The sequence below is a fragment of the Meles meles genome, chromosome 6, assembly GCF_922984935.1.
Source record: "Meles meles chromosome 6, mMelMel3.1 paternal haplotype, whole genome shotgun sequence".
NCBI lineage: Eukaryota > Metazoa > Chordata > Mammalia > Carnivora > Mustelidae > Meles > Meles meles.
The window spans coordinates 146,372,132-146,385,983 of record NC_060071.1 but is presented as its reverse complement, the minus strand read 5'-3'; the positions used below and the strand labels follow the sequence as shown (position 1 = coordinate 146,385,983).

The following is a 13,852-nucleotide window of genomic DNA, read 5'->3' as shown; positions in this document are numbered from 1 at the left end:
TTGATAAGCCTCATCAGTGGACTTGAGAACATATAAAAGGGTAAAAGGAGTGGGGTATGAGGAAAGAGACAATACAGAGAACAGAAGAAAATAAAACAATCATCGACATTCTCAATGATCCAAGTTATTGTAGCCACAAGATAAGAACAAGGTGGTAGAGTCAGATGATAAAAGAGAGTTTTGGGAAATCGAAGTATTACCGCAGAAATAATATGTGCATAGAAGAGGCTAAATACAGTTAAGGAAATCTCCCCCCAAAATAACACAAAAAGACAAAGCAATATAGAATGTAGGGGGAAAAGTCTTGCAATCCTATTGGAAAATTCAGTGTCTAAAAACAGGAGTTTCTTGGGGCACCTGGGTGGCTCGGTGGGTTAAAGCCTCTGCTTTCAGCTCAGGTCATGATCCCAGGATTCTGGGATCAAGCCCCGCATCAGGTTCTCTGCTCAGCGGGGAGTCTGCTTCCCTTCCTCTCTCTCTCTCTGCCTGCCTCTCTGCCTACTTGTGATCTCTGTCTGTCAAATAAATAAATAAAATCTTAAAAAAATAAAAATAAAAACAGGAGTTTCAGAAAGCAAAAACAGAATTAGAGGAAGAGAAATAATCAAAGAAATAATTCAAGAAAAATTTCCAGGACAAAGGGACAGAGATTCCTAAATTGGAAGGACCTATTACACATGCAACACAATGGAGAGAGAGAAAACCAAGTTTCTACCCTGTGACACTCTAGAACACTGGGGATAAGGAAATCATCCAGAAAGCTCCCAGGATGAACAACGGGTCTGAGACAAAGGATCGAGAATCAGAATGGCCTTGGATTTCCAAGTAGCAATGCGCAGATCAAATTGCCTTCTGATGATAAAGAAATGCAAAAAGTAAGTCTTGGAGAGCTGCTTGTTTGCAACCTACAATCACAGGCCCAGACAAACCATTAGATCAGGTGTGTGAGTAGACTCAAGATATTTTTCAGTCCTGCAAGCTCTCAAAAACTTAGCTCCTGTGTGCCTCCGTTCTCAGGGAACTACTGCAGGATGTGGTCCAGCAAAACAAGGGAGTTGCCAAGAAAGAAGAAGACATAGGATCCAAACAACAACAACGACAACAATAGGGAATCATATCCAGCAGAGAGGTGAAAGGAACCCCCAGGAAAATGGGATGAGAGATCTCAAAACATCAGCTGTTCTGTGCACAGTAACTGTCGTGCTAGTAGGTAGCCAGTCTGATGCCTGCCTGAGGGCAGAGGTACTGGAGAAATGACACCAAGGAGATGGAACTGGAAACTATTGAGAGGAGATTTACACAGAAGCTGGAGTATTTGGGGATAACTTAGTGATAGATACATGCAAAACCAAAGACAGTTAGTTATTCCAGTAAAACAAACAAACAAAAAAATGTAGAAGAAAGGAAATTCAATCAAATACTACATGGCTTAACCATGGAGATCATTTCATCATCAGAATAATATAAACACACAGTGATCAAATAAAAAATAATGGCATGACATAAATGTAACCAAGGTGGTAAAAGACCTATACTCTGAAAACTATAAAACACTGATAGAAGAAATTGAAGGTGACCCAGACAAATGAAAAGATATTCCATGTTCATGGATTGGGGAAACTAATATTACTAAAATGCCCATACTACCCGAAATGATCTACAGATTCAATCCAGTTCCTATCACAGTACCAATAACACTTTGCACAGAACTGGATCAAATAATCCTAAAATTTGTGTGGAACCACAAAAGATGCCAAGTAGCCAAAGCGATCCTGAAAAAGAATAAAACTGAAGGTATTACAATTCCAGATTTCTAGATATACGACAAAGTTGTAGTAATCAAAAAAGTTTGGGGGCACCTGGGTGGCTCATGAAGTTGGGTATCTGACTCTTGATTTCTGCTCAGGTCATGATCTCGGGGTCATGAGATTAAGCCCCAAATGGGGCTCTGTGCTCAGTGGGGAGTCTGCTTGGAATTCTTTCCCTTCCTCTGCCCCTATTGCCACACGTGCTTGCTCTCTCTCTCTCTCTCTCTCAAAAATAAATCAATCTTTTTAAAAAAAAGTTTGGTACTGGCACAAAAATAGACATATAGATCAAAGGAACAGAATAGAGAGTCCAGAAATAAACCCATGCTTATATGGTCAATTACCCTATGACAAAGGAGGCAAGAACATGCAATGGGAAAAAGTCTCTTCAGCAAATGTTGGGAAAATTGGACATCTACGAGCAGAAGAATGAAGATGGACCACTTTATAACACCAGACACAAAAATAAACCCCAAATCAATTAAAGACCTGAATATGAGACCCAAAACCATAAAATTCCTAGAAGAATACATAGGTAATAATCTCTTTGACATCAGCCATAGAAACATTTTTCTAAATATGTCTTTTCTGGCAAGGGAAACAAAAGCAAAATTCAATTATTGGGGCTACATCAAAATAAAAAGCTTCTGCATAGCAAAGGAAACCATCGACAATGTAAAAAGACAACCTATTGAATGGGAGAATATACTTTCAAATGATGTATTCAGTAAGGGGTCAGTATCCCAAATATATAAAGAACTGATACAACTCAAAACCAAAAAACCAAATAATCCCATTAAAAAATAGAGAGAAAATGAGAGGACATAAATGGACTTTTTTCCAAAGAAGACATATGGATGGCCAACAGGCACATGAAAAAATGCTCAGCATCGCTCCGCATCAGGGAAATGCAAATGCAAACCACGATGAGAGATCACCTCACACCTGTCGGAATGGCTGGAATAAAAAACATGAAAAACAACAAGTGTTGCCAAGGCTGTGGAGGAAAAGGAACCTGTGCACTGTTGGTGGGAATGCATACTGATACGATTACTGCGGAAAACAGTATGGAGATGCCACAAAAAAATTAAAAATGGAACTAGCATACAACCCAGTAATTCCACTACTGGTTATTTACTCAGAGAAAACAAAAACACTAATTCACAAAGATATATGCGACCCTATTATTGCAGCATTATTCATTAACAGCCAAGACATGGAAACAGCCCAGGTGTCCACTGACAGATGACCAGATAAAGAAGATGGAAGATATATTCTTATATTTATGCACCCATAAAAAAGAACAGAATCTTGCCATTTGCAACAACATGGATGGGTCTAGAGGGTATAATGCTAAAATAAGTCAGAGAAGGAAAAATACCAGATTTTACTCATTTGTGAAATTTAAGCAACAAAACAAATGAAGAAAGAAAAAAAGAGGCAAAAACTCAGACTCTAACTATAGAGAACAAATTGATGGTCGGGGGTGGGGGTGAAATAGGGGAAAAGGATTAAGAATATACTTATCACGGGGCACATGGGTGGCTCAGGTGTTTAAGCATCTGCCTTCAGCTCAGGTCAGGATGCCAGGGTTCGGGGATGGAGCCCCGCCTCAGGCTCCCTGCTCAGCAGGGGGTCTGCTTCTCCCTCTCCCTTTGCCTGCTGCTCTGCCTACGTGTGCTCTCTCTCTCTGTCTCTTTGTCAAATAAAGAAATAAAAATCTCTTAAAAAAATAAAATACACTTATGATGAACACTGACTTATGCGTAGAATTCTTGAATCATTACATTATAGTCCTGAAACTAATACGCCACTATGTTTTTAATACTTGAATAATAATACTAATAAATTATGACACGACTGCTACACTGGATAGAGGGGGAGGAGTGTGTGTGGACGTGTGGGTGTGTAATGAACCGCGTAAATGAGAGCGAGGTCTTCATCCTCCTGAACATGGAAGATTCCTGAACCCTCCTGAACCTTCATTCCTGAACCTAGAAGATCAGGAAGAATCAGGATACCCATGCTATTTCAAGAAAGATAGATAAATGCATACCAAAAGGAAGAGATACAATATTTGGAAGCAGCAGTTACATCTGGGAGGTTCAAATGTGGGGATAGCAGGAAGGAAGGGAGCTAACTGCCTTTTTTTTTTTATTAAGCCTTGTAAATCTACCTGGTTTTTAAAAATATGTGCACTATGACTTTAATGAACTGAAGTTAATTTTAAAAACTAATGTGCATTTTAATCTGACTTCCTGAGCTTCAATTTGTGTATTTGTTTTTTAGTTTGTTTGTTTGCTCGTGTATTCGTTCTACAGACATTGACTGGGAACCTTCTTCTGAAAGTCAGGTGCCGCGGCAATGAAGGTGAACTCTCAGCTCCTGCCCTTAAAGGATCTTCCTTTTTAATAAGAAAAACGTCAAGGAGGTTAAAGATTTAAGCGTCTTTTTACTTTGTTTTTATATAGTAGGTGGGTTTCTGAAGAACTCTAACTCATGCACTTGAAAACGGGTGGAAGGCTTGGGACAATGTGGTTGGAGCTTCCAGTATGAAGGGCCTTCTAGTAAACCTGCCAGGAAAAAAAATCCCCATAGCGTATCAATGTGTAGGCTCCTATTTTTAATATAGTGGCCACTCCAACAAGAAATAGAGGTGTTGGCAGGAAAGGTAGTTTGAGAATAAATTTATGGCCAACACATAGCCATTGGGGAAGAGAGGTATTAATTTATGCCCAATATTACTAACGACAACAACTTAGAATTCATTTATATACCACATACTGTGATGTGATCCTTAATTATATGACTATGTGCATTTTTGATGATGTCATTTACTGATTAAAAACTAACCATATCCGATGAATGGGATAATGACATGTTCATCTAGATGTCATTGGGATTCTACAGTAATTAATTTCACAGGTTTTTACACTTTCTCTATTTAAAACAGATAGGACTTCCTTTCAGTTCCAACTATGAGGACGTCAAGGACATACTTTTCTACATATTTAATATATGAACAGCTGTTTTATCTGCTAAGATTTTATTTTTGCCCAAAGGACATTTTATTGCACCAAATTACAGTAGCAGGAAATATTCTTAAAAGATAGCCATAGTTTGGGAAAACCATCTGTTTCAGTTGGAAGAGTAGAAACATAAACTGTACCATGCAAATTTGCTAAGAGAACGCTTTCTCCCAAATGCTACGTTTTGTGCGATGACTATAATGTCCTGGACCGATCTACAAATGCTGTGTTCAAAGTCTTTGTTGCTACCCCAGCACTGCCTTTATGTGGGAAACAGTAGAGGCTCAGAAGTTAGACCTCTGTTTTAGGCATGCCTCCCAAATTGGTCCCAAAATGATATTCAACAAAGTACATCCCATGGTAATGGAAATGTATCCTCCAAGCGCGGCCGGGTTGGTCTGCTAAAATGCAGCTCGAATGCAATCGCCACCCCGCTCAGAAGTTCCCAGGGACTCCCCACTGCCTGGAGATCGAAGAGTTAAGCCCGATCTGGGGACTGATGTGATGGGTTCAAGTCAGACCTTCCAGTACGGAGTCTATCACGTCTGCTCATGCCGCAGCCTGCTCACCTGTGACGCGAATCCCTTCATTCTCGGGATACACACCCACTCTGCTCTGTCTCAGATGTCATGCTGTTCCTTCTCATTGCTCTCTGTTACAGACTGAATTTTGTCCCCCAATTTCCCATATAGGAGCCCTAACCCTTGATGCGCCCGCATTTGGAGAGAAGGAGGGACTCAAGATTAAATGAGGTCACAGGGTAGGGCCCTCATGTGACAGGACTGGTGTGTCCTTCTAAGAAAAGGAAGACACCAGAGCGTTCTCTCTTCTCCGTGTGAGCACGCAATGGGAAGGTGGCTATCTGCAGGACCGGAGAGAGTCTCCCCAGAAATCAGACTTGCCGGCAGCTCCATCTTCACCTTCCAGAAAGCAAATCTCTGTAGTCTAAGCCCCCCAGGCTGTGGTATCATGTTACAACAGCCCAAACAGGCGGCGGATACACTCTGCATTTTCCCAGTCACCTTCTCTCAAGGGTCATCTCAGATGCCTCCCATTCTGGGGACCCCTCCTCCCTCCTTGCCAGATGCCGCCCCCTCCTCTGAGCCCCTGCACCCCCAGTGCCGTGGAGAGGAACTCCAGTGTGGGACCTTGTCTGGATGCCCAGTGGGCTCTGCATTCCCTGAGAACCCAGACTGGATCCTTCCCGATGCTCCCTGATTAGAAAATGGATTTGCCGCCGGCACACAGCCTCCTGGAACTTTACGAGCGGGCTGTGATGCTCTCTGCCTGTCTTAAAACTGTGCCAGCAGGCTACGTTCCTAATTATATAACAGTATTAGAATATAAAAATGCATGTCAGTATGAAGAAAGGAACAACCTCTTTTTTTTTTTTTTTTGTATTTTGTAACTAGAAAATCTCTTTATGGTCACTGGACTCGTTTCCATTTTAAGCTAATTAGTAAATTGCATTTCTGGCTCTTTAACTGGCTAGGTTAAATTTAGCTCATCTTTCCCCTTCAACTCAAGCTGTCAGTGGGATTTGCAATTAGAATTTTCGCTCTCAACTTTCTCCACCATTCAGGGGGATGCCGGCAACGTGCCCACCCCCCCACAACCTCCTACCCACCCCCCGTTCCAGCCCTTTCTTGCTGCAGCTTCTCCTGACCCAAGGCTTCCCAAGGATGCACCAGGACAGCTCCTTACCCCTGAGCTTGTGGGTCACCCATGAGCAAGGCTGACATCCTTGGCTCATCCCCACGAGCAGACAAGGTTTACAGATAAGGTTTATACCGCTTATGCGGGTGGTCATGCAGCCAGAAGCCCAGCATAAAGAAGGCCCAAGGGTTTTCATAAACTCTGCAATACCCAGTATGGGCAGGCCTGCAGCAAGGGCCTGGAGCCCCTGATGTGTCTGGCAGGAGCCCTTTCCTTGCTGGACATGGGGAGGTCGGAGAGGCCCCAGAAGGAGGCTGGGTGGCAGGACAAAAGGGTGCACTCAGGAAAGGACTACGAGAAGAGGCAGCCTTCCAGCCGAATCTTAACACTCGCCACGGCCAAACCAGGTGCATCAGCTAACTCCAGGCCCTGCCAGGACCCCGTGGTGAAGAGCAGGGTTGGGTGCTAGGCCGTGACCGCATGGCTGGCTCTGGTGACCAGACCCATTCTGAGGGTGAGGGAAAGCCCTTCACCCCTAGAATCCCCCCCTCTTGCCTCCAAGCCCCTCTGGTCTTTGGTTGGAGCTCTGCCTCACTCCATCCCTCCGACCCGGGTCTCTCTTAACCCCGCGCAAGGCTCTTCCCCGACACAAGCTCTTCCTGCCCACCCCATCCGCCCCGGGCATGGTTCAGAGGCCCAGTACACCGACCCTCAGCAGGACGGCCTGAGGGTGGGAGGGAGGAGACGCTCACCCAGTCTTCCCGAAGCAGAAGAAAGACACCTGGCCAGTTCCTCCCAGCGTGAGCCCCCGGCCGCCCCTCCTCCAAGGGGGCTAGGAGGCAGAGACCAGCCTCAGGAGCAGAGCACCGGCATCCCGCTTCTCTCCTTGTCATTAAGTAAGATGGGCTGGTGATTTCCAAGCAGAGAGGCATCCATTATGCAAGCACTAATGGGGCTCTGGGCCTCCCAAGCGGCTGGGAGCAGGGCGGGTCTGCGGGGGGGCGGGGGCACACCCACCTGGCCTGGCGGGTTCCTCTGCCCATCCCCGTCTCTGTTCTCCGCCACAAGGCCCTGCGTATCTGGGTGGTGGCAAGTAGGGCAGAGCAAGCCACCCCAGGGGACTGGCGGCAGTTAGTGAAATGAGCTCAGTGATCTGGGAAGCCTACGGAGCACAGATGGGATCTGGGAGCAAGCGCTGCGTCTGCAGTCAGAGCTGCTAGGAATTTTGGTGAATTTTCTGCGGAAAAACTGGAAAACATTATCTCTCTTTCAGGTGTGGGACCCTGAGTAAATGTCCACCCCGTTCTGGGCCTGACACAAGAGGGAGGTGGATTCTGAAATCTCCCAGTGTCTTTTCAGCCCCGGCCTCCTGTGTCCCTGGCTGGATCACAGACCCCCAAACACCCTACCATCGAGTGAGAAAATGTGCAGTGCGTTTTCATGATGCACAGAATGAATGACTTCAGTTCTTTGCCTTGTTCTGAGATGGTCTAGCTGATGTTTCTGCGATTTTTTTTTTTTAATGAAACGATGGCTTGCGTAGATAGATGGTCATTATTTTTAAATGTCCCTATTTAGGGGGTGCCTGGGTGGCTCAGTGGGTTAAGCCTCTGCCTTCAGCTCAGGTCATGATCCCAGTGTCCTGGGATCGAGCCCCACATCGGGCTCTCTGCTCAGCAGGGAACCTGCTTCCTCCTCTCTCTGTGCCTGCCTCTCTGCCTACTTGTGATCTCTCTCTGTCAAATAAATAAATAAAATCTTAAAAAAAAATAAATGTCCCCATTTAGTAAAATAAAAAGTTTACACCCTTATGTTGCTGCCTTGGGGGGTCAGGGCCATGCAAGCAAAAGCCTGCGAATGACATGTAGCAGCAAAGCCTGGACCCTGGAGGACTCTTACTTTGGGCTTTGGTCACTGCAGGACCAAAGGTGGGGGCGGGGGTGGGGGCGGGGGTGGAGGCAGAGGGGGAGGGGAGGGGACACAGATGTTCACCCATCTGTGAGAACGTCCATTACGATGACCCTGCTCCCAGGATGTTCAGAAAACTGGGGCGGGGGAGGGGGGACCTCTTGCATTTTGCTCAATGAGCTCTTCTAGTAAGAGCACCTGCCCCTTGCCTGCCAGACATTAGAGAACCATGGGTCAAACTGTGGGTCATGACCCACTCTTGGCTCATGAAATCAATTTAGCAAGGGACTAACACCAGCATTTTTTAAATGAAATACTGTGGAGCAGAGCAGAAAATATCAGAGTATATCATGTGTGAACATGGAGTAGGGTAAGTATTGATTCACAAACCATTTGTTTTAAATATATAGTCAAATGTACATGTATTTGAATATATATTCAAATATATTAATATATTCAAATATACATATATATTCATACACACACGCATATATATGTTTTCATCTTCTGCATGGAGGAGTAAATTCCTCACAAACCAACCCTCCCACAGACAACATCTACAAATAAACAAACTATGGACAAAATAGCAAAAACAACATCTTGAGGGGCCTGGAGAGTAAACACAAGCAGGGAGATTTTGGAGAAACATTAAAACCTAGAAAAGGGGCGCCTGAGGGGGGCTCAGTCAGTTAAGTGTCTGCCTTCGGCTCAGGTCATGATCTCAGTGTCCTGGGATTGAGTCTCACATCAGACTCCCTGCTCAGTGGGAATTCTGCTTCTCCCTCTGCCCCTCACTCTGTTCATGCTCTCTCTCTCTCTCACTCAAATAAATAAATAAAATCTTTTTTAAAAAACCTATAAGAAGCAACCCACGTAGGGCAATTTCCCATTTTTGTGGCTTTTCCCTGGAGGCAGGCACATTTGTGATGGGGGGACAAGGTGGCTAGATTCCAGTAGGAAGCCTATTGTCCCTCTGGACTGAGGAACCAGAAGAAGGAGGCTTGGACAACCAGAGTGGCTGGAGAGTGGGGAGAAACCCTATAATGGAGAGAGCCAGAGAAGGAATACATAAAATTGTGTGTGTTAACTCTGCCCAAGTTTCTGGCTGACCCCCAAACCACACAGGTGCGTGGCATGTTAAAAGCAGCTTGATCTAAAATCTGGGCTCCCAACCCACCACAAGTGTTTGAATCTAACCAAGTTAGTTCCTGCTGAAACAAAAACATCAACCCTCTTCAAAACAATATCACCAAATCCAGAGTTTCTACAACGGAACACCCATAATGTCCAGAATACAATCCAAAATTACTCTATATATGCAGAGCCAGGAAAATGCCACCTATTCTCAAAAAAAAATGTCAATCAATGGAAACCAACCTCAAAATGATCCAGATATTGGAATGATTAGATAAGATCTTTAAAGCAGCTATTAGAACAATATTCAGTGAGGTAAAGAAAAGTATGTTCTGGGCACCTGGGTGGCTCAGCAGGTTAAAGCCTCTGCCTTCAACTCAGGTCATGATCTCAGGGTCCTGGGATCAAGCCCCACATCAGGCTCTCTGCTCTGCAGAGAGCCTGCTTTCTCCTCTCTCTCCCTGCCTGCCTCTCTGACTACTTGTGATCTCTGTCTGTCAAATAAATAAATAAAATCTTAAAAAAAAAGAAAAGTATGTTCTGATAAAGAAAAGATAGGATGTCTCAACCAAGAGATATAAAATATAAAAATGAACCAATTGGCAGCATTATTCGTAATAGTTAAAAAGTAGGAAAAAAAAAATCCAACCTCTGTCAACTGATGAGTGGGTTAACAAAATGTAGTATATTCACGCAGTGGAATATTATTCAGCCATTAAAAAAATGAAGCAGTGGTACAGGCTACCACATGAATAAAACTTGAAAACATTCTTAAGTGAAAGAAACCAGACATAAAGACCACATATTTTATGATTCCATTAAAGGAAATTTCTATAATAGGAAATATATATATAGGAAATTTCTATAAAGACAGAAAGTAGATTAGTAGTTGCCAGCAGCTGGAATGAAGAGGAAATGGGGTGATTACCAATGAATATTGGGTTTCTTTTGGAAATGTTTTAGAATTATGTAATGGTGGGGCACCTGAGTGGCTCAGTGGGCTAAAGCCTCTGCCTTTGGCTCGGGTCGTGATCCCAGGATCCTGGGATTGAGCCCCATATCCGGCTATCTGCTCAGCAGGGAGCCTGCTTCCTTCCCCTCTCTCTCTCTGCCTGCTTCTCTGCCTACTTGTGATCTCTCTCTGTCAAATAAATAAATAAAATCTTTAGGAAAAAAAAAGAATTATGTAGTGGTGACGATTGTACAATTTTGCGCACATACTAAAAAACCTCTGAATTATACATTTTAAATTAATTGAATGAAAATTTCAGAACTGAAAACCACAGTATTTGAATTAAAAAAAATTCACTGGACTCAGAATGAGAAGGAAAAATAATCCATAAACTTGAAAAGGGATGAATAAAAATTTTCCAATCTGAAAGAGAGTGAGAAGATAAAGACAATAAAATTAACAGTGCCTCAGGGACAGTAAAACAATATCAGAGGTTTAAGAATTCTAGAGGAAAGGAAGAGAACAGGGTGGAAAATGTTATCTGAAGAAATAATAGCTGAAAACTTCTCACACTTGAAGAAAAACACAAATTATAATTTCAAGAGGCTCAGCACATCTGAATAGGATAAAGAAAGCTATGTCTGGGACACATCACAAAACACTGCTGGAAACTAGATCAAGGCAACAGCTAGAAAGCAGACAGAGAAAAACCATGCATTATATATAAGGGAATCAATCGTTGAATGACTGCAGACATCTTATCAAAAACCATGGAGGCCAGAGGACAGTGGAACAACAGCTTTAAAGTGTTGAAAGAAAAAATACTATCAACCCAGAAGTCTATATCCAGCAAAAGTATTCTTCAAGAATAAAGATCAAATAAAGACATTTTAAAATAAAGGAAACTTCGGTCACTCGTGCCCACCAGACCTGTGCTATAAGATATGCTAAAGGAAGTTTTCAGTCTGAAGGCAAAGGAAGGAGAACATCTCAGATTTTCATGAATGAATGAATGGCATCAGAAATAGCAAATACAAAAGACCATTTTCCTCTTAACTTAAAAAATTATCCATTTCTGGGGTGCCTACATGGCCCAGTTGGTTAAGTGTCCGACTCTATTTTGGTTAAGCTCAAGATCTCAGCTTAACTGAGTTTGAGTTGTGAGTTTGTGAGGTCGTGAGTTCGAATCCTGTGTCTGGCTCCATGCTCAGTGCAGAGCCTGCTTGAGATTTTCTTTTTCTCTCCCTCCACCCCTCCCCCTGCTCTCTAAATAAATAAATAAAAATCTAAAGAAAATTACCCATTTCTGTCTGAAGTAAAAATTTTAACACTGTCTTGTGGAATTCATAATTGATACAACTATAATACATATTGTAATGGCAGTGTAAGGATGATGGGAATGAGGATAAGTGCACCAAATGGGTGCAAAATTCTTACATTTTATGTGACTCATCCAATTTTAACCTGAAGCATAAGTGAAAAATTAAGATGTATGTTATAATCCCCAGAATGATTACTAAAAATACAGAGTGTGAAGAGATGTAGCTAAAAAGTCAATGGGTAGATTAAAATGGAATTCCCCAAAATATTCAAATAATTCCCAAAAAGGGCGCCCAGGCAGCTTAATTGGTTAAGCATTGGATGCTTGATTTCAGCTCAGGTCATGATCTCAGGGTCATGGGATCAAGCCTTGCATCTGGCTCTGCACTCTGTGGGGAGTCTGTTTCAGGATTCTCTTTCCCTCTGCCCCATCCCCCATCCACTCGAGCTCTCTCTTTCTAAAATAAATACATAAATAAGTAACTAAATAAATAAATCTTTTTAAAAAATGAGCAGGAAAGGTGAATAAGAGAAATTAAAAACAGAGGTGACGAAGGGGAAATAAAAAATCAATTATATTAAATGGGAACGGGCAACCACTCTAGTCAGAAGGCAGAGGTTACTAGAATAGGACAAGAAGTGAGACACAGCTAAACATATATGTTGTCTACCAGAGACCCATTTTAAAAATGAGGTCCCGGGGTGCCTGGGTGGCTCAGTGGGTTAAAGCCTCTGCCTTCGGCTCAGGTCATGATCCCAGGGTCCTTGGATCGAGTCCCGCATCAGGCTCTCTGCTCCTCAGGGAGCCTGCTTCCCTCCTCTCTCTCTGCCTGCTTGTGCTCTCTGTGTCAAATAAATAAATAAAATTTAAAAAAAATATGAAGTCCCATTGACAGAAAGTAAATGGGTTGGAAAGGATGCGACACGCCAGCCATAGGTACGACCAGGTTGGAGTGACTCTATCAATACCAGATAAAATGGGCTTCAGGACAGAGAATATCGCTTGAGTTGAAGAGAGACACCATCTAACGATGAAAGGGTCAAAAGGAGACATACCCGTAATAAAGGTGCCTGTGCCCACTAGAGCCTCAAAGTACATGAAGCAAGACTGACAGTTCTAAAGGGGAGAAATAGGGACTTCCCACCTGTTCACTCAGTGGAGCGTGCAACTCTGGGTCTCGGGGTTGTGAGTTCAAGCCCCATCTGGGGTATAGAGATGACCTAAAAATTAAAATTCTTTGAAAAAGTAATAAAGGGGAGAAATAGATAACTTCACAATATACGAGATGTTCATAGCCCTCTCTCAGCAATTTATAGAACAGTTAGACCATTTAAAAAAATCAGTAATGACAGAGGATCCCAACACATCTGGACCTAATTGATGTTTATACATATGGGTTACAACATAAAATATATTTCTTACTATGACTCATGTCTTAAAAAAAAAAAAAAAGACAATCACTCTGCTGGGGCAAACACCAAGGACTAAGTCATAGACACTTCAAATTCAACATCTAGTGGGTGAGGCAGACACACATCATTCTCATCACAGCGGAAATTGCTAGAGGCAAGAGTAGGAAAGGAAAGGACTTAATGTTTATTCCGTCGGTGTTAGGTGCTAGGCTCTATGCTCACCACATCACACGGTTACAGAATTCTCATTATTTAACCAGGTGGTGTTATGATCCCCATTTTACAGATGGGGGACCTGAGGCCCAGGGAGGTAAAATTACTGGTCTAGTGTCAGAACTGGAATTTGAAGTGGCCCTGACTCTCAGAAAAGGACCAGAAGGAGACAGAGAGGGCAATCTCTTCACTTTGGAGGAAAGTGGGGGAACAGCATTACAATGGGGTTCAGGTGTCATGAGAACCCTGTGGACACGAGAGAAGGAGGCAGGAAGGTCTGTGTGTGACATTTATGGATGTCCGGTGACTGGAATTCGTGGAGCAGGAGGGATGGGTGGGACATGGGAAGGGTGACATGGGACATGGGAAGGGTGACAGGGGCTAGATCAAGTCCAGCTGGCCCCTGTTTCTATTCCCAG

At 43.2% G+C, this 13,852-nt stretch overlaps 1 protein-coding gene across 2 annotated transcripts in view; it reads right to left on the bottom strand.

The window, feature by feature from the left end:
• The window catches only part of EML1 (EMAP like 1), a 175,572-nt gene that overhangs the window by 136,866 nt on the left and 24,854 nt on the right, over positions 1-13,852 (bottom strand). The window contains exon 1 of one of the 2 annotated variants that reach the window (XM_046007636.1): positions 7,246-7,398. The exons of the other annotated variant lie outside the window; for it this stretch is intronic. The gene's annotated coding sequence lies outside the window, so the exon portion shown is untranslated. Of the gene's footprint in view, positions 1-7,245; positions 7,399-13,852 lie in introns of those variants that run through there. 2 annotated transcript variants of the gene reach the window in all.